This window comes from Periplaneta americana, chromosome 3 (genome assembly GCF_040183065.1).
Source record: "Periplaneta americana isolate PAMFEO1 chromosome 3, P.americana_PAMFEO1_priV1, whole genome shotgun sequence".
Taxonomy (NCBI): domain Eukaryota; kingdom Metazoa; phylum Arthropoda; class Insecta; order Blattodea; family Blattidae; genus Periplaneta; species Periplaneta americana.
In genome coordinates this window covers 25,375,513-25,396,751 of record NC_091119.1, presented here as the reverse complement: position 1 = coordinate 25,396,751, position 21,239 = coordinate 25,375,513, and the positions used below count along the sequence as shown (strand labels likewise).

Sequence of the window (21,239 nt, the reverse complement as noted above, 5' to 3'; positions counted from 1 at the left end):
ATAACTGCAGCATCTGCCGGCCACTGGGTTAGGGAATCGAATATACAAAATATCAGAAAAAATTTACACCTAAGTATCGTTTGTGCTCATTTACAGTTAAGAAAGGGGAAAAAATATTATCAGCTAGGTTACACCTTCCCTTGAAATGCTCCAATGGGTAAGATTACAGGACCGAAGATATATCCATTCACTAATTTTCCTATATCGCATCATCAATACTTCTTCGCCTAACTATCTCTCGGTACGTTTTAATTTTTTGTCCTCCCTTTACTATCTACGCCTTGCCATAAAACAGCTCACTATTGTTCCTCTTTCACAGTATCAGCAATTCGTTTCTGGAACTACCTACCCAGCTCCCTCAGGAACTGTCGAACGATATGGCTATTTAAAAGTGAATTGTTTAAACACGTGACCAGTATTCAGGTTTAATTCTCCTTTGTGTGTATATGTGTATATATGTAACTTTCCTCAGTGTTGTATAGTTATAATTTACATTTGAATTTGTTATTCTTGTAATTTGTAATATTGGTTCACCTACAGCTAGCATATTCATATATTATTTTGTAATTATTATTTAGTATGCTTGCATTATTTTACTCGACTTGTGCTTGTATAACTACATAAATTTTTATCAGTGTTATTTAAATATTAGTCTGTAAAATTGTATCAGCCTCTTTTGTTTCTGGCTAAGTGGAAGAGAAGGCCTGATTGCCTTAACTTCGCCAGATAAATAAATAGATAAATCTATACTAATAATAAATCTGTAGCCGAAATTTTTCTGGTAATTTTCGATTTTCAAAAAATAATTGATGTTAACATGTATAATTAACCATCCTAAAACCGAAAATCGCTTTTTTGAAATTTTTGTTTGTATGTCTGTCTGTCTGGATATTTGTTACCTTTTCACGCGATAATGGCTGAACCGATTTATATGAAAATAGGAATATAAATTAAGTTCGTTGTAACTTAGATTTTAGGCTATATGGTATTCAAAATACTTTATTTAAAAGGGGGGTTATAAGGGGGCCTGAATTAAATAAATCGAAATATCTCGCTTATTATTGATTTTCATGAAAAAATATTACATAACAAAAGGTTTTTTAAAAATACTTTCCGGTAAGTTTTATTCTACACAAAATTTTGATAAGACTGATATTTAATGAGATAAATGAGTTTTAAAATTACAATAACAACGCCATCTAAGGCGCTGTACTGGAATAAAAACAAATGACTTCATCTATAAAGGGCCTTGGACAACAACAATCGAAAGCTATTAAACATAGCCTAAGAGAATTTTCTGTGTTTGTATGAAGTAATATCGGAAGCTAATTAATTGTTTAATTATTATTTCACCATTGGAAAGTGTAGTTTCTCTAGATGGAAATAATTCTACAATGTTATTACAGTAACTTCTGAAACATATAGCAAGTAATATAAAGTATACACATTAAAACTAAATGATATGTCAATCTTCATTAAACTATGGTTGCATGTAATAACAATTAAGAAACATGTTAAAGGAATTGTCATTGCACCAAATGATTGTTCTGTGGACCAAAACGACCGCATTTTAATTATTTAAATACAATTTAAATTAAGTAACATATAAAACGATTTATCCTTCTATCAAACACGAATGTTCCCTGGATCAAACGTCCTATTTTAATTATGTAATTACTTTGTATTTATTTATAACAAGTGCAGCAAAGCGTATTACATATAACTAGTGGCTTGTGTAGCAAACTAAGTAAATTAGACGTTCAAATAAAAAATTTTCAGATTTATTTTCAATAAAGAATACCAGATATTTTGAAAGTTATTTTCTTCCATAATAATGAAAAATACTCCCTCTGAATGTTTTTTTATGCCAAATACTTTTTCTTGAATCTATCCACCTTCAGGTTTTGAGTTTCAACGCGAAAACGCAAGTAATAATGTCAGAACGATCACTGGGATTTTCATGTGGGACTAAATAAGAGCTAATTCAGGTCATTGTGAATTGTGCGCGAAAGTTAAAAAAATGTCAGGTTTGCAATGCTTTCCAACAGTAAACAGCATCTTGGTATATCTGCTGCATGGAGAGCTTGAAATGTAGAGAGTAAAATCATTTCATCCTAGTAAGAGATCTTGCTGAAATGATCGGGATACTACAACATTTTCTAGGTCTCCTATCTTATCAGTTAGTAATACCTTTTGGTTTTTCCTTAGGAACTGTAATTTTTGCGCTCTCTCGAGCCAATACTGAAGAGAATGACGCATATAAATATCTACACCACAGCGCCATTAAGTATATGAAAAAGACCCAACCCCATTTGATTAATAACTATAACAATATTTCATTTTTAATAACAATATTATTATCTTACGTAAGTTTTGTATTATATACTACATAGCCGCCATTTAGTAAATTATAGAAATGAAGATCTAATTTCATCCTACGTCTACTTATAGAACCCCAAAAGTTTCACTTTCATATCATCAATATAGCATTAATACGTACTGTATAATTAATGAAAAAGTCGCATTATGGCATTAATTATAATAATATTTATTTTCTAATGGTAATAATGTCATCAAACCATCTCAATTTTTGTAGATTTTAATATCCAATACACAGCTGTACCGGTACTCAGAAAATTACACACCGCAGAATCAGACCTGTAAATTATTTTTAGCAAGTCTTGAAGTTTTTAATAACTAATTGAATTTGAGCTCTAAATATGTCAGCAATCCTGCAGGTCATGGCCTTCGTGTAATAGCCTATTGTTTATTGTAGGCTAGTGTGTGTTTTATTTTATTCTGAAATGATGCAATTAGTTCTCAAAACTGACGAAAGATGGATTTTGGAAAATACGAAAATTATGCTGAAAGTTACTATTTTTCTGAAAAACTTCGGGATCTAAGCTTCAAAATGAGGGGTCACATATTAAAATCCGTTCAGCCATTTTCCCGTAATTTCCATTACCAGTTCAAATTATATATATATATATATATATATATATATATATATATATATATATATATATATATTTGGAAACACACCTAAAAGATAAAATGTTATACATCTGAAACGGTTAGGGAATCGAATATACAAAATATCAGAAAAATTTACACCTAAGTAGCGTTTGTGCTCATTTACAGTTAAAAAAGGGGGAAAAAAATCATCAGATAGGTTAGAACAGACGTCTCCAAAAGCTTACTCGCGAGTAAGTCCCTGAACGGAACCGAAGCCAGTACGTAATGAGCGCGCTCCGCCTCACCCATCCCCATCTGTACTGTACTCAATGTTTATGCGCAAACGAAGAGTAGTGGCGGACTGCCATTATCACTGTGTTGGTCGGAGTGTTCCACCGTTTCACAATGTCTTCTAATCATGGACTTAGTACATTCAAGGATGAATAGGAAGAGAAATTTTTTTCTGTTAGTGGGGAGAATGTGAAATGCTTAAATTGTTCAAAAATTCTTAAGGGTGTGTTAAAATTCCACATGCGACGACACTACTCGACTCTTCACAAAGAATATCATACAATTACAGGTATGTTGGACATGTGAAAAGAATTTATTTTGGTACTATCTGTATAACTTTTGGTTATACATAATAATCAGTATATTACAAAACGTTTACACTCAGTTCCGCATGACATACTTAGAGTTTTTCGTTTAATTTTAGGTGAAATGCGTAGGCTTACAAGTATTTTGATAAATATAAAACAAGAAAATACAAACACAAATCACACACGTGTCCTCAGTCTTAAACAAAAAAAGCTTCCTGCTAGTTATGTTCTACCTTGGAATATTGGAAAATCAATGAAGCCCTTTACAGAAGCATCATTTGTAAAATCGTGCATACAGGACGTTACTAAAATACTGTGTCCAGAACCAAGTCAAAGTTTAAGAAAATTAAATTGTTTCCAATTTCAGTTCAGAGAAGGAATTTCAAGATTGTACATGTAATTGAATCTGAAATCGAAACCACAAATAACCAGTTTGTAGCTTACTCACTTGCATTGGACAAAAGCACAGATAGAAATGACAAAGGTCACCTAGCCGTTTTCATCTGAGGAGTTAATGAACATTTTACTGTGTCTGAATGTCTTCTAGATGTAATTACAAAATACAACTGGAGAAGATCTTTTCCAGGCACTGACAGGCACCATAGAACAGAAGAGGTTGAATTTGCAAAGGTTGCGTCAATAGAAATGACGGGCTCCAGCTTCTTAGTATGTCAAAATAATACACAAACGTATGATATTTCTTATTCTTTTGATGTTATTATTTGTAAACATAAGCAGACCGTTGCCGCGATCCCCCACTGATCGCTCCCATCTGTTGAGGTACGAGTCTCTTCCCCTTCTCTAGCCTTACAGCACACTGTGTTCGGCGGGCAGCATCGAGAGCACGAATGACGATACGCTTTTTAGAGACCATATACCGCGAGAAAAATAATAGTACGGAATTATTGGTATTGATATCTAAACCAATCAACAGCCATCGGTTAAGATAACTTGAAATGTCCATTATCAGTCCCATACAAGTGATTTCTCAATATCTGAACTGATCCTTTGAGGGCACTAATGGCTATTTCCTTCACAATGCTGTGTGTTAGCCCCAGGTTCTTACATTTGTTGGCAAAGAAGGAGGGTATGGTACCTCGTGCTCCCACCATCAGACCTATTACATCAATGTGGGACAGGCTATATATGTATCTTTATAGAACGGGATTGTTGGTTCAAAGATCCGTTTCTTTTCACTGTCCACCTCATGCGGTTGATCTGCATGTGTCTCAAATCTGATGGTGGGATCTAGAATGTATGTCGAGTTGTTCTTAATGGCAATTATATCAATTCGCCGAACACTTCCTTGTGTGGCTAGTCCCTGCACCTCTTGATGACTACGATGTCTAAAGTAAATAATGAAAAATAAATCTACAATTTATCCGTAACAATGCGAAAAGATCTCATGCCAAAATATCTAATTTTTAATTAAGTCTAACCACAAATAATATCTACTGACGCATGGACTAATGCCGAAATGTCTAATTGAGGGACGTTTTCACAAAACTCGTTATCTACACTTTTTTTTTCAATTTTGAGGTTTTAGCGTATCCTTATGATTTTGGGTCAGGAGAATCCAATGTTGCTATCAGAATTAAGCTAAAGTTGGTAAGTATATCAGTAAATTGATCTTGAAATAAAAGAGATTTTTCAAAACTCGGTATCTACAATTGTGTATTTTAGAAAAGAGCTCTCTTATAAAAAAAAAAAAACAAGATTTTGTAGATAAAGAGTTTTGTGAAAACGCCCCTCAATTGGAAACAGTGTTTAGTCAATGTCTAAAATCAAATAATGGGAAAAGGTCTCATGCCAAATGTCTCATTTTTAATTAGCTCTAATCACAAATAATGTCTACTGAAATATGGTCTAATGCTGTAGTAACAGTATCCATTAACTTCATGGTACAATAAGGACAGTTTAAAAACAGAGGATAATTATCATTGCAACTTCTAAATGCTATCAATCTATCAGCGTTACCACTCTCTGGTCCGGCCAAACCATGCAGTAATATCGCACGTTGTCTAATTGGAAACAATGTCTATTGAATACACCCAGGTAGGAAGTTCGTACCAAAACAGATTTCAGTTGATTACAGCGAGGAGTATAGATGTCACCCGCGCCTCGCCCTGCTCTCGCTCGCTACAGGCGATACACAGTATGTTCACATAATCAACGCATAGTGGCATTCTGTGGAGCTGTGTAGAGTCGCGAATAGTTTGAAGAATATGTTTAATTTATATTAATAGTTTAGGTTCTGAACAAAGTGAGCTATTCTATTATCGTGTTATTTACGCAATGTTAATATTATGCATTATTCCAAAGAAAGTAAATTCATCTGTTATTAAATAATTATGGTCAGTTTCTGTCAGATGCGTTTCCAATTCATTGCGGCCTAAAGCAAAGAGATGCACTATCACCTTTATTTTTTAACTTTGCTCTAGAGTAGGCTATGCCATTAGGAAAGTCCAGGATAACAGAGAGGGTTTGGAATTGAACGGGTTACATCAGCTGCTTGTCTATGAGGATGACGTGAATATGTTAGGAGAAAGTCCACAAACGATTAGGGAAAACACGCTAATTTTACTTGAAGCAAGTAAAGTGATAGGTTTGGAAGTAAATCCTGAAAAGAAAAGTATATAAGATTCTTAGGAAAATATTTGAGGCTAAGAGGGATGAAGTTACAGGAGAATGGAGAAAGGTACACAACACAGAACTGCACGCATTGCATTCTTCACTTGACATAATTAGGAACATTAAATCCAGACGTTTGAGATGGGCAGGGCATGTAGTACGTATGGGCGAATCCATAAATGCATATAGAGTGTTAGTTGGGAGGCCGGAGGGAAAAAGACCTTTGTGGAGGCCGAGACGTAGATGGGAAGATAATATTAAAATGAATTTGAGGGAGGTGGGCTATGATGATAGAGACTGGATTAATCTTGCTCAGGATAGGGACCAATGGCGGGCTTATGTGAGGACGGCAATGAACCTCCGGGTTCCCTAAAAGCCAGTAAGTAAGTAAGTAAGTATTAAATAATTATGCAAACAGGAGTGTGTAACACATTTATTTTTTTCCCGTATTATTCTTCGTTAAATATTGACGTCTCGTGTTGTTATGCATTCGGTTGCATTACAGTCCAAGTACAACACTGGACTTACGATACGAACTTCCTAGCTGTCATTACAATATAAATGAAACATTTTCTTGAAAACAATTATGTGTTTAATATTATGTGCCACATACTATATACACTGTTAGTTTCACAAAGTAGCTGTTCACCTGATGACAGTAAGATATGCTGTATCATATTTCAAATTTGCTCCTGTAACGTCTTGTGACGTAAAACGAATATTTTCAGAATACAAATGTTTTTTTTTTTCTGAACATAAATGGAGTATTTCTTTTGACAAAATGAAAATGTTCATTGTTATTTGTTATAAACAGGCTAGAATTATAAATTGTTTGTATGTTATTTTTATACGCATGGGTAAATTATTTTAGAATGAGAATTACGAAATTTATAATTACAAATTATTGTTTTTATATTATTCGCTTATTATTTTCTTTTTCTAAAGCCGTGGACGATTAGAGCACGTGTTTGGTTACCAACTGGTTGTACGTGTTTGTCGTTCTGGTTCACTGAAAGTTGCGTTGGTACCTTTCATTCGGTAGAGATATAGTCAAAGCTCACACAACTTCAGTTTTGGTACCAACTTCCTAGCTCTGGTAACCACTCCTTCTAATAACTTTAGCTTTAGGCTTAAATTTCAAACTGAACCATCAGAGCAAATTTTAAAAGGGTGAACTACTTTTTCATTATATATAAGCTAATCAAAAGTAATTATTAACATCTGCTTGCCTTATGTTCTTCAGAAGAGCATTATGTTAGGGATTTAAAGTATTCTTCTTTATTCTGTCAGGATTTCTAAATGTGTCTAAATATTTCCAGAAGATTAGCATTTTTAATATATGTGTTCAGCTCAACTGTAGTTAAAAGAATAACTTGTAATAAACAATGCCAGAAGTCGATTAATAAATATCGACTAAAATCATACTTTTAAACGGTTATGAATGATTTTGAAAAACTGTGCACGCTTCAGAAATACGAAATATCTGTTAAAACATTGTTTTTTAAAGTAAATAAATATGTACTGCACAGACAGCACAGGATCTAAATACAAATATCTCTAACGCAAATGTTTGGATAGGAAATAGATTCACATGTATGAACACTGTATACGGAAATAATTGTTTGGTAACAAATGCTTTGTCCAGTTAGAGGCTGTAGTATGAATAAAAATTCCACAAAACGCCAAACGTCAATTTCCATTATGCACATGAAAAATGATAACATCTTTTGCAGGGAGTTAAATGTGATCAGTTGTCAATATTCCATATACCTAGTTGAATTTTTTTAACTTGTCTACCTTAAAATCTTCTTTTATCATCATGGACTTGATTTCGTATTTCAAACTGATATTAAAATTCTAAAGCATTTGGCTATCCCACAATTGAAATGGTTGGGGTGTTTGTTTCGCCATGCTGCAGAATGAAAAATTGTAAATTTATGGAAGCGAGACTAGAAGGCAGGAAGACCGGGAAGGAACACGGATTAACTATGACGATTGCGTGGAAGAATTGGGTCGCAAAGTAGGGAAGAATCTCGTGGAATTAAAATCTTCAGCCAGGATCAGGATGAAGTGGAAGAAGTTCTCAGAGGATACCCAACGCTGTGGTCACATTATGGGATTGATGAAGAATAATTAAGAGAAGACTCCACTGAAAATCATGAAAATTTTTCCAATTTTTTTTTAGCTATTTCACTTATTCAGAATTTATATTTTCATTCCCCAATTGGATTCAGCTCAATTCTGATTACAAATACTCGTATGTTTACACTTTTTAAATTAAGGCTGGAAGGGGGCGTGGAATTTAAATAACTGTCAAAATTGTTTTTCATCGAAGAATTCTTTTTTAAAATTTTTGATTACAAATCTAGTAACTTTTTGTTGGCTCCCTGAAGTTACTAGATGAATGTAGCCGAGGAAAAGATTAATTTACATAAATATTCATTTTATTTTCAAATCTATTTTTCTGTATTCATTTTTGTTGATTCAAGACCAACTTTCTTATGCCAAATATTAATCAATCTGAATGAAATTTTTACTGCAAGTATTTATGAGGTAGCTGCATGTTTCTGTGCATTTATTTTGTGAGAAATGCTGCTACTTTATTTTATTAAAAAATATTAATAAAATAAACTAGCAGCATTAAGAAAAATATTAATAAAATAAACTAGCAGCATTTCTCACAAAATAAATGCAAAGAAACATGCAGCTACCTCATAAATACTTGCAGTAAAAATTGCATCCAGATTGATTAATATTTGGCATAAGAAAGTTGGTCTTGAATAAAAAAAAAAATGAACACAGAAAAATAGACTTGAAAATAAAATGAATATTTATGTAAATTAATATTTTCCTCCGCTACATTCATCTAGTAACTTCAGGGAGCCAACAAAAAGTTACTAGATTTGTAATCAAAAATTTAAAAAAAGAATTCTTCGATGAAGAAACAATTTTGACAGCTCTTTAAATTCCACACCCCCTTCCAGCCTTAATTTAAAAAGTGTAAACATACGAGTATTTGTAATCAGAATTGAGCTGAATTCAATTGGGGAATGAAAATATAAATTCTGAATAAGTGAAATAGCTAAAAAAAAATTGGAAAAATTTTCATGATTTTCAGTGGGGTCTTCCCTTAAATCCTTTCATCTCTGATTCCTTATCCTACACAACTGCTATGTCAATCAACTGATTCATACAAATGCCACCATGATATTTAACTAATGTTCATATGAGGAAAATTTACTCTTTGTGCAAGAAAAAAGATCAATCTGTGGGATGGATGTTGAATCACCACTTCATATTCTGTTGGCCTGTCCAGATTTACGCCAAATAAAGCATCTGTAGCATCTCAAGAAATACACGTTGTCTCCAGGAGATCCAGAAAATCAAATCCACTTAGGATCGTGAAACTGATCAATCTTCATCAAACCACGATTTCTTTTTCTTATTTTCATAATAACCTATGATCTATTCAGCTGCAATTTTGATACTATCTCTGAGTTTTAACACACGCTATTAACATCTAACTCTTTCTCAACTTCGCAGGAACTTTCTAAAGTGGAAAACCTATTTGAATTTTCGATCTGATAATGTTGCTTAGTTTCCTCGTCCTTTAATTTCCGGATATCGAATCTACTAATATTAACTTGTTGCTCTACTCGCTTGGCTACTGACAGTATTTCTCTTAATTCTCCAATTACCAAATAATGGTCAGAATTACAGTCTGCCCCCCTGAAAGTTCGAATATCTGCTATACTAGTCTGTCTCTGTTTATCTATCAAGATGTGATCTGTTTGGTTGTGTGTCAATCCATATGGAGAAGTCCAAGTATATATATATATATATATATATATATATATATATATATATATATATATATATATATATATATCCTTATGGGGGAATGTTGTACTTTTGACAATTAAATTTTTTGATGTGACAAAGTTGACTAACCTAACTCCATTGTCATTACTAGTTACGTGTAGGCTCTCTTTTCCAATAATCAGTTTAAAAACATCCTCCCGTCCTACTTTAGCATTGAAATCCCCCAGTAAAATTTTCATGTGATATCTAGATAACTGATCAAGAGTATGTTCCAATTCCTCATAGAAGCTATCCTTTACATGGTCGTCTTTCTCTTCTGTAGGGGCGTGAGCATTTATAACTACGATATCGCACCATCTACCCTTAAGTACTAAATACGATAACCAGTCACTGATAAATTCGACCTTTTTCACTGTTGATTTTATTATTTTATGAACAAAGAATCCTGTTCCTAATCGGAGATTAATGTTTCCTTCCCCATAATACAACAAGTAATCTCCTATTTTTGATATGCCATTCCCATCTAACCTAACCTCTTGTACTCCCACGAAGTCTATTCTATAACTAGCTAGTTCTTTTGCTACTAATGTCACCCCTCCGGTTCTATAAAGACCAGTTACTTTCCAAGTGCCAAATCTCATAACCTTATTCCTTTGCTGTGGTCGTGCCGGAGAATCAATCCCATTCCGAGGCTTATTGTATGGTTTCGTAACAAGCTGTTTTACGGTGATGGGTTGTCAGCCCTTCGCCCAACCCTCAAGCTGGAGGACCACCCCTTATTATATTTAATGCATTAGGCTACATCTACTAATCTTCGTAAGTACTCCTTTCTCCGCACATGCACGAACTTCTTATTTTTTCTCCCAGTAAGAGATCATGTTCCACATTACAAGAAGTCAAATAACATTCAACGTAAATTTTCAGCGTAAAGAACATGTGGAATGTGGAATAATCTGAACGCAGTCTGAATAAAGTTTTGGTTTGATAATGAAAGTTTCATCTGCAAGTTTATGGTTGTGCTATATTTTTGTCGTTTTAAATAGATCTAGATATTCTATATCTGAGAATTGTTGTGAAGTGATTGGATGTGTTTAAAATGTATATTATTGTGAATAAAGATCTCGCCGATACATTTAAACATCTTTTGTTTCCCGTTATGGCTCACTGGTAATGAATACAGCTGCAAACCAAATAGATTTGAGTTTGATTTCCGGTACTGGAAATTACATTTTATATCTTCCCTCCATAGAGATTAAATGCTTGTATGTTATTTTGTACATATAAAGCAATAAACGCTGATCACATAGGCAGCGATTTTCTGAGTTTTGGTGTTTAATGATGGGAATGAAATGGATCAAAAGAATAAGAAGAAGAATATGATGATGGCAATAGTGGTGGTAATAGTAATTATTTACTTTAACGATACCGTTCGTATCCACTATTTCTTTACTTCATCCTGTGTGATTTTCATCCAGTTATGCTTTAGAATATTCATTATCCGGAAGTTAGGTTAGGTTAGGTTAGAGTATTTATTTACTATAGCGTTACCACGTTAAGGTACAAATTTATTTACATTCTTGGGTCCTAGATGAGTCACAGATTTCGTAAAGGAAAAAACTGAGTTCCGACACAAATTTCACAACTAAAATAAGGGTCGAAAATTGCTATGAAACTGGCGGCCGGTGGAAAGATGCGGGCAAGAGAAATCAATTCGTCGAGGTGGAAGGAGTAGGCGGCAGTGAGAGTCAGCGCATAATCTCATTGCCGTGCATTTGCTTACTGAACACAGAGAAAAAACGAGTTTTCGTAAGGTCAAATCAGTGACAGGTTAGGTTAGGTCAGTTTAGGCTTTTTATGCCTTGCATATACTCACAATTGTGTAAGAATGTAACCCTTTCTTCCAAGGCACATAAAAAGCCTAAACTAACCTAACCTAACCTGATACTGATTCAACCTTACGAAAACTCGCTTGAATGATCGAGTCAGTGACGGTTAGGTTAGGTTAGGTCAGGTTAGGTTAGGCTTTTGCTATAGCTTGCATACTCACAATTGTCTAAGAAAATGTCCTTGCCTCCATGGAGTACCAAAAGCCTAAACTAACCTAACCTGTCACTGATTCGACCTTAAGAAAACTCGCTTTTTCTCTTTGAATAAGTAAGGAAACGCACGGAAATGAGATGCATGTGCTTCCCCTCCCTGCCACCTACCCCTTCCACCTCGCTAGAGCGATCCCGCCTGCTCGCACCTCTTCGCCGGGCAGCACTTTAACAGCAACTTTCTACCCTTATTTTCGGTGTGAAATTGACATCGGTACTCAATTTTTTTTTTTTTTCGTTTACAATACGTATGGCCGACTAAAACCCAAGGATGTAAATACATATGTACCTTAACTTGGTAACGTTATAGTAAAGAATGATCTAGGTTAGTTTTTTTTATGTTGTATGTATTTATTTGCACTGCAAGTGGGCAAGCACCCGGTGGCAATGGTATACACAATGTGAACAATACAAAATAAAATGATAAACAGTACCCACTAAAATCATAAACAATATACAATAAAATTTACAATACAATTATACATACACAATACAATTATAAACACAATACAATAAGAATACACAATACAATTTAACACAATAATTACAATTAATAATAAAACATAAATAAAATATCTAATTTTACAATACAACCTACATATGTATAGGCCCTACATAAGTTTCAATAGTCTTTCACTTTACTCTCATCTCACTCACTGTAGTGGCACTATGACGCATTTCACTGACACTTTAGGATACATTTCACTGACACTCTATAACACATTTCACTGACACTATAGAACACATTTCATTGACGCTATAAATTATCACTGATCAGAACTATTCACTGCACTATAAAACCATAACTTCACTGACTCACCTCGCTTCACTGATACAACAGTTCAAATAGGTCAAAGAATTACACCCTTATGCATACTTATAAACAGAACTACATTTAAGCTAAACATTTCTAGTCTAAGGCCCTCTTACACGCTTTTTTTAAATAATTTACAATTCAAACCAAGGAAGTAACTCGTCAGGCTAAATAAATACATGTCACCTTAAAAAATTAAATGTTAAATGTCACCTTAATTTTAATTTGCACTTTATACACAACTTTTTAAGTTATTCTTGAAGCTCCTTAAGGAAGGATAGCCCTCAAAGACCGCTGCAGGTAGGTCATTCCAATCATTTATAGTTCCATTTAAAAATGAGAATTTACCTACATCCGTTTTCTGTTTCCTACATTTGATTTTAAAATCATGATCGTTCCTACCATAGTACGTTGGCTTTTCTAACCGAGCCGTTATGTCTACCCATGCTTTCTGACCTAGATGTTCGCTCTGAAATCTTCCAACCACACTTTCTCGACTTGCTTTTTGACGGTGCGTAATATTTTCCGCAATTAAAAACAAAGCTGTTTCTATTTACTTTCACTGACCGTTCACAAAGTCCACAACCCCGATATTTATTATGTCGTCGTTCATCACTTGTTCAATTACTTCCTTAAATAAGAGATGTACGTTAGCACTCAAGTAAATAATTACCGCGGTAGTAGTTAAATCTTAGTTCTGTGTAGTATTGTAGGTTTTATAAATAGAACCTTATCAGTAATCTTTCAAAATCAACAAAAGAACCCTTAGTGTTTAATTACACGAGAGCAATACTTTAGTCACCATTGTTGAAAAATAATATGAAGTCGGTCTGGATAGCGTAGTCGGTATAGCACTAGCCTTCTGTGCTCGAGATTGCGGGTTCGATCCCGGCCCAGGTTGATGGCATTTAAGTGTGTTTAAATGCGACAGGCTCATATCAGTAGACTGGCATGTAAAAGAACTCTTGCGGGACAAAATTCCAGAGGCCACCGACAAGGCTCAGTCGGTTAAGGCGCTTGCCTGCCGGTCTGAAGTTGCGCTCGGGCGCGGGTTCGATCCCCGCGTGGGCTGATTACCTGGTTGGGTCTTTTCCGAGGTTTTCCTCAACACCTTAAGGTGAATGTCAGGTAATCTATGGCAAATTCTCGGCCTCATCTCGCCAAATACCATCTCGATATCACCAATCTCATCGACGCTAAATAACCTAGTATTTGACACAGCGTCGTTAAATAACCAACTAAAAAAAAGGCAAAATTCCGACACATCGGCAACGCTGATATAACCTCTGCAATTGCGAGTGTCGCTAAATAAACCATAATTTTTTTAAGACTATGATTCACAGTAGAATGCTGGAGATTGTGTATACTTATTTCCTTGTAAGCCTTCCACTGGTTGCTCATAATTCTTGTACCAGGTTTTATCCACTTTTTAATCAAGGGTAACAGTGTTGCTGTGTCTCTCTTTTCAACATTAATTTCATTCATTCATTTAGTGTTCTACCCAAGGGCAGGTTTTTCACTGCAAACCCAGCTTTATCCAGTCTTTCCTATTTTCTGCCTTCCTCTTTGTTTCCTCATATGATCCATATATCCTAATGTCTATCATCTGATATCTTCTTCTACCTCGAACTCTTCTCCCGTTCACCATTCTTATCAATTCCTTCGAAACCCCCATACTTGTTCCCCTTCAGATAGCGGGAGATGCTCGTAGATATGCTTTCGAGTTCGGATATGACTTTCGTCGATTTCTACCATGTACCCAGTCCAACATTTCTGTTTGAGTTATTACTGGAATGTATGTAATGGTGCACCATAACTGGTATAAATGTTGACAAATAAATGAATGGATGAATTACTGACATGTACACAACAAATTTCGCGGCAGAAAGTATACCAGTCGACAATTGAGTTTCTTTATTAATTTCTGCTTCCATAGCATATGTTCAATAGTTGTTTTCGCTAGAAAATTGTAAACGATATACAGACTTTGCTACAGCTGTCGTATCTTGGAGCCTTCAGAAAAAGTATTTGCTCTTCGAGAGACACTGTATAAATTACAGGACACCTCAATCGATGTGGGCAATATGTCTTGTTACGAACATTTATCCACACAAGGCTCCGATCGCTGTGCACCTTACACAATTTATTCTTTGCATCATTATTATGATCTTTACAAAACTGCAGAAATTTATTTCCAGCGGATGTTTCCAACGTAAATTTTCTGTTATTAAAAATCACAAGTTCAGTTATTTTTACTTTTCGGAAATTCAAAAATAACAATCTCTATATAAAAGTTTAATGTTGCGCGTAACAATGACAGTGACGTCACAAGAATATATATTCGTTAATTTCGAATTAAGGCATACATGGGCACAATTTTCGGTTACGGAAGGTACTCTATCTGAAATAGTTTGTTTACTAGGAGAGGAGACTGCAGGGTAGGATGGGAAATATAAACTGCTGTGAACTGCGTCACATTATCGTAATCGCTAAGGCGGTCAGTGGCGAATTATTAGGAAAGCGCTTGGTTAACGTGAGAGACTCGAAAACTTTTATTCAATTTGGCAAATTAATTCGGCAGCTTTAATCATAAATCTCTTTACTATTTCTCCATCACTGAATTGACTTAAATCACAGGCGAGAAATTGCGTAACTAGCCAATAATATTCCATCACGTTGTCTACGTTTATTTTCTTGAATATTCTGGCGTTTTTCAAGATAGCTTTGCACGTTCTCGACCTCAAATAATTTCAGAAAATCATATTTCGTTTTCTACCCACATTTGATACTTTTTTTTATATAAATCTCTTTTGGAAATAATGCGTACAAACAACATTTAATTCCTTGTACCTTTTAATGCAGCGTGTTTAAGGTATAATGTCGTATTTAGTATACTATGCAAAAGTTAAGATCATAAATTTTCTTCGGAATAGTACAAAAAATAACATTTAATTTGTCTTACTTTCTAATTCAGCATGTTCTTTATGACATAAGGAGTAATGTCGTTGTATATTAAATTTATTAATGCCTAATACGATTTTCGAGCATAACATACATCGTATGTTCTCCTCTTCTAAACATCAAAAAAACTCTTCCTCCCATTTCTCACGAAATAATTGTTTTCTAACGCGTACACACTGCTTTGATAATGCCATTATGCCACCACTGATATTGCTTATGAAACTGATATAGAACCTGCCCACGCCTATGAGCTACGTGAGGGAGGAACGGGGACTGTGAAGATGTCACTCAGAGAGATTAGGTCAGTGAGGCACAAATTCTCAAGTGAGGAACGATGCCCATCTGTGAATTAAGGGGTGAGAATGAGATAGTCCAAAGCCACACTTAAAAAAAAAATGTTTTTTGTCAGAGTTCATCTCTTACACATATGAGAACACTACTATTAAAATATTATAAAAATTACTCGACAAATGACGTAAGTATACGCCAAAGAAATTATGATACCGCACTTAATAGCATTGGACTCTAAACACGCTCTCCTGTAAAATTTTATCTGTGTGGCTTAGGACTATAACATTTTAACCCCTCCAATTTTTTATCGTTTTGAACACTTTAATTTAATCGTGTTTGGTCCAAAGAATGTTCTGGGAGTAGCTACTTTTTTACATATTTATTGCCAATGAAATAACGGACTGTCTTCTCTAAAAATACGAAGAAGTTCCAAAAGTGAATCTGGGTAAGATCGTTAAGGCATATGTATAACAAACAAGTAAACGGATATTCGAGTTGGAGCTGGATCGAGGGATCGAATCCTGGCACTTCCAAGGTAAGAAAATTAGGAACAACTGGATAATACCCACGGCAGACCAATGTCTATAGTCGACGTTACTCGCTGGCCACTAGTCACCAGGCCGTACCGAGCCGTGCTAAACAAAACACAATCGAAATGGTGGTAGTAAAATTCGCGACTACATTCTTAAATAATTCACTGCATTAGCCAAGTGCAAGACTTCGGGCTTCTGTTGCATTCAAACAATTATAAAATACGATAATTTGGTCCAGGGAGCATCCGTTTTTGATGCAAAGATAATTTGTTTGGCTTGTTTCTTAAATAATATTACGAAATGGCGTTCCTGTGCTTAACATTTAATAAAAAAAGAAATATAGCAAAACTGTTTTCTCTCGAGACTCTCATCTAAGTCACGTAATAAGTCACGTAATCTACTTCAATATATTTGCGCAAATATACCTTGTAGCTAACAGTGGTGCTATCTCTCTGTAATGTTCAGAACGAAGGAGGTAGAGAGAGAAAAGAAACAAATTTCTCCCTCCAACGACGCCACACACCAAGGTCGTGTTCTTATGTTGGCGAGATTGTGTATTTACTTAAATTTGGTGCTAAACGTAACGGCACGGTTCAAAGATACCGTGGGAATTCTCCAGTTTAGCGGAAAAGGAATATAAATAAAATCAGAGGTGAAAACAGTTGAGAAATTGATAGATAGTAGTAATAATAACAAAAGAAGAATGGGCGAGAAGAAGGAAGGGGAAACGAGAGGAATAGAAAAAAAGTAGTGACATCTGGTAACAAATTATTTAAATTCGTTTCAGAATTGAACCATCGTGAAAAACGACTTATTTAACGAGTGCCGAGTGATAGCAAACTTCTGTAAAATCTCTTGTCAGACCAATGCTTTAGAGCAAAATTAGAAATAATGAAGGAATAATTTAACCTAAAATAAATAGGCCTAGTAAGGAAAATTCTTGATTTACCCAAAGTACAATTTTATTGGCTTACTATTAATCCAAATATTCTCGCTATTGTATAAAATAATCTAATGGAACTGCCAGATTCACAAAAACATAGAATAGTTTATACAGCAGATATAATGTAGTCGAACATAAGTTTCACTACGGGTACATGTCTTCTTCAACATCTAGTCAAAATATATTCTTTCATTACTACGTGGATATTTCGAAGATGCTCACCGCTCTGAATGGATACATTTTTTTTTTCATTGTTTCTTACGTCCATGGAGTCATGTCATTGTTGTATGTTTGTATGGAGATATACATAATGTCGTAAAGATTCAATTGCCTCGAGAACCGCATACAATTTTTTTTTAATTCCTAGCCGTACCCGTGCGCTCCGCTGCACCCGTTAGAAATAAATATAAAGTAATTACATAATTAAAATAGGACATTAATTTGATCCAGGGAACATTCGTGTTTGATAGAAGGATAAATCGTTTAATATGTTACTTAATTTAAATTGCATCCAAATAATTAAAATGCGATAATTTAGCCCAGAGACCACTCATTGGTGCAATGACAATTCCTTTAACACGTTTCTAATTTTTATTACATGCAACCATAGTTTAATGAACATTGACATCATTTAGATTTAATGTGTATACTTTATTTTACTTGTTATAGGTTTCCATTGAATTATGGTATTAACTTAATTTTAACCCTTGTTTTCTACGTATTCAGTAAATGGCGTTTGGCCCACTATGGTTCTGAACCCTTCAAATAACTTATATTATATTATATAATATTACATTGCATATATTATATTATATTATATTATATTATATTATATTATATTATATTATATTGTATTATATATTATATTATATTATATTATATTATATTATATTATATTATATTATATTATATTATATTATATTATATCAGAAGTTACTGTAATAACATTATAGCATTATGTCCATCTAGAGAAACTACACTTTCCAATGGTGAAATAATAATTAATTATACAAATCGGTTAATTTAGCTTCCGATATTACTTCATACAAACACAGAAACATTCTCTGTACGCTATCTTTCATAGTTTTCGATTGTTGCTGTCTAAGGCCCCTTATAGACGAAGTCATTTGTTTTTTATTTCATTATACGGCCTTAGATGGCAGTTATTTTAATTTTAAAACTCATTTATCTCATTACATATCAGTCCTATCAAAATTTTTCAACGAATAAAACTTATCGAAAATTATTTTTAAAGAAAATTGTGTTATGTAACATTTTTCACAAAAATCAATAATAAGCGAGATATTTCGATTTATTTAATTCAGGCCCCCTTATAACCCTCCTTTTTTTGGTTATTTTACGACGCTGTATCAACATCTAGGTTATTTAGCGTCTGAATGACATGAAGGTGATAATGCCGGTGAAATGAGTACGGGGTCCAACACCGAAAGTTACCCAGCATTTGCTCGTATTGGGTTGAGGGAAAACCCCGGAAAAAACCACAACCAGATAACTTGCCCCGACCGGGATTCGAACCCGGGCCACCTGGTTTCGCGGCCAGACGTGCTGACCGCTACTCCACAGGTGTGGACACCCTCCTTTTAAATAATGTACTTTGAATGCCATATAGCCTAAAATCTAAGTTACAACGAACATAATTTATATTCCAATTTTCATCGAAATCCGTTCATCCATTATCGCGTGAAAAGGTAACAAACATACAGACAGACAGACAGCATACAAACAAACATTTCAAAAAAGCGATTTTCGGTTTCAGGGTGGTTAATTATATATGTTAGGACCAATTATTTTTGGAAAATCGAAAATTACCAGAAAAATTTCGGCTACAGATTTATTATATTGGTATAGATAAGAAGATAATGTTATTACTAGCAGTTATTGATTGGCATAATACTTTCGGCAATTGTTTACAATTGCGCTACCAAGGGAAGATAGATATCCATCCATGCTCATATACCGATCAAAATGCGTTTATGAAAGGCATACCAAAAGCCAGAACTAATAAAACCTAAACTGTCACTGATATTCGACCTCATTGGGTGACCAGATTCACATCGATTAAAAAAGGACACAAAGCTTCAAAAAGGAGGACATTGTTCGAAAAAAAGAGGATAGAAAATAGGCTTAGGACTATATTATACTTTAAACTACGTCAATATCTATTTTATTACAAAATATTTACAGTACAAATTTAGGCTTATATCATACTTAAAAGTATGTAAATATCGATTTTATTACAAAATAATTATGATAAAACTTAATAATAATGATTTTACACATAGCTACATATGAAAGCCAAGGGAACTATAATTATTATCAAAAGACATGTCTACATTCGCACATCGATCTCTCGATTTACTAATTACCTGCGAGCAACGACCATAACAAGGAGTAGCAAAGAGAGTTATGATCATTGGCAAAGAGTATATTCTATCGATGTTGCTGCCACCTACAGGCAAATTACTTGAAAAAGACGTCGAATCAGATAATTTCAAAATATCAGGAATAGGCCTACAAGTTACGAAAGGGAGTACATTTCTTGATTTTTTAAAAATCACCTGGACCCGGACAAAGGCCTAAAAAAAAAGAACATGTCCGGGTAAAAGAGGACGTCAGGTAATCCTAGACCTTACGAAAACTCTATTTCTATCTATAAATTAAAAAAGCTTACATGCAAGGCATGCGATCTCGTCTCTCCGCCGATCACAACTTTCACAGCAACTCTCCACACTTAATCCGATGCGAAATTGACGTCCGCTCAATTTATCTTTTGTTTACGGTACGTACTCTTCGACTAGAAGTCAGGTATGTAAATATATCCTACCTTTGTTTGGTAGCGCAATTGTAAATAAATATTCATTATTTTTACCGATTATTCACTACGAAAGCAATTGAAATAACGGGTTTGATTTTGTTGTTAGTGAGCTTGTAATTGTAATCGGCGCTTTAATGAAGTATTTAATTACATTTTATGGTTATATAACCGTTCATATCACGCCACTTAACACTAGGGCTACTAAATATTTAGGCCTAACCTCTATAACATTGGACTAGGCAATGGATGCATTGTATTATATCTGTAACGAAAGCAATAAATACTGTTTGTAACTAACTATAATACAAATTTTAAATCGTTTTATGGTTATATAACGTTCATATCACGTCACTTAACACTAGGGCTACTAAATATTTAGGCCTAACCTCTATAACATTGGACTAGCCAATGGATGCATTGTATTATATCTGTAACGAAAGCAATACTGTTTGTAACTAACTATAATATAAATTTTAAATGATTTACCTTCCACTGTCACAGCGACTATCCCATCCGACCAAAGAAAAGTTCTTTGTTTACAGAGATGCGAGAAATGACACACAGTTCAATATTGTAGAAGCCATGTGGGTTTGTCCATTCCTACGCGATCGATTGACAACTCGCAGGATTTGATAACGGAAGTGAAACCTGTTTTGAACATTGGGATGAGTCCACTGATTCGACAATCTAAATATAATTTAACAAAGATTACAAAGAATGACAAATGGTGTGGAGCAAAAATATATGTACCAACAACA

The 21,239-nt window shown here is 34.3% G+C and overlaps 1 protein-coding gene across 18 annotated transcripts in view; it reads right to left on the bottom strand.

Annotated features, from left to right (window-relative positions):
* The window catches only part of Rim (Rab3 interacting molecule), a 513,404-nt gene that overhangs the window by 443,491 nt on the left and 48,674 nt on the right, over positions 1-21,239 (bottom strand). Inside the window, exon 1 of one of the 18 annotated variants that reach the window (XM_069820177.1) lies at positions 20,968-21,160. The exons of the other annotated variants lie outside the window; for them this stretch is intronic. The gene's annotated coding sequence lies outside the window, so the exon portion shown is untranslated. Of the gene's footprint in view, positions 1-20,967; positions 21,161-21,239 lie in introns of those variants that run through there. 18 annotated transcript variants of the gene reach the window in all.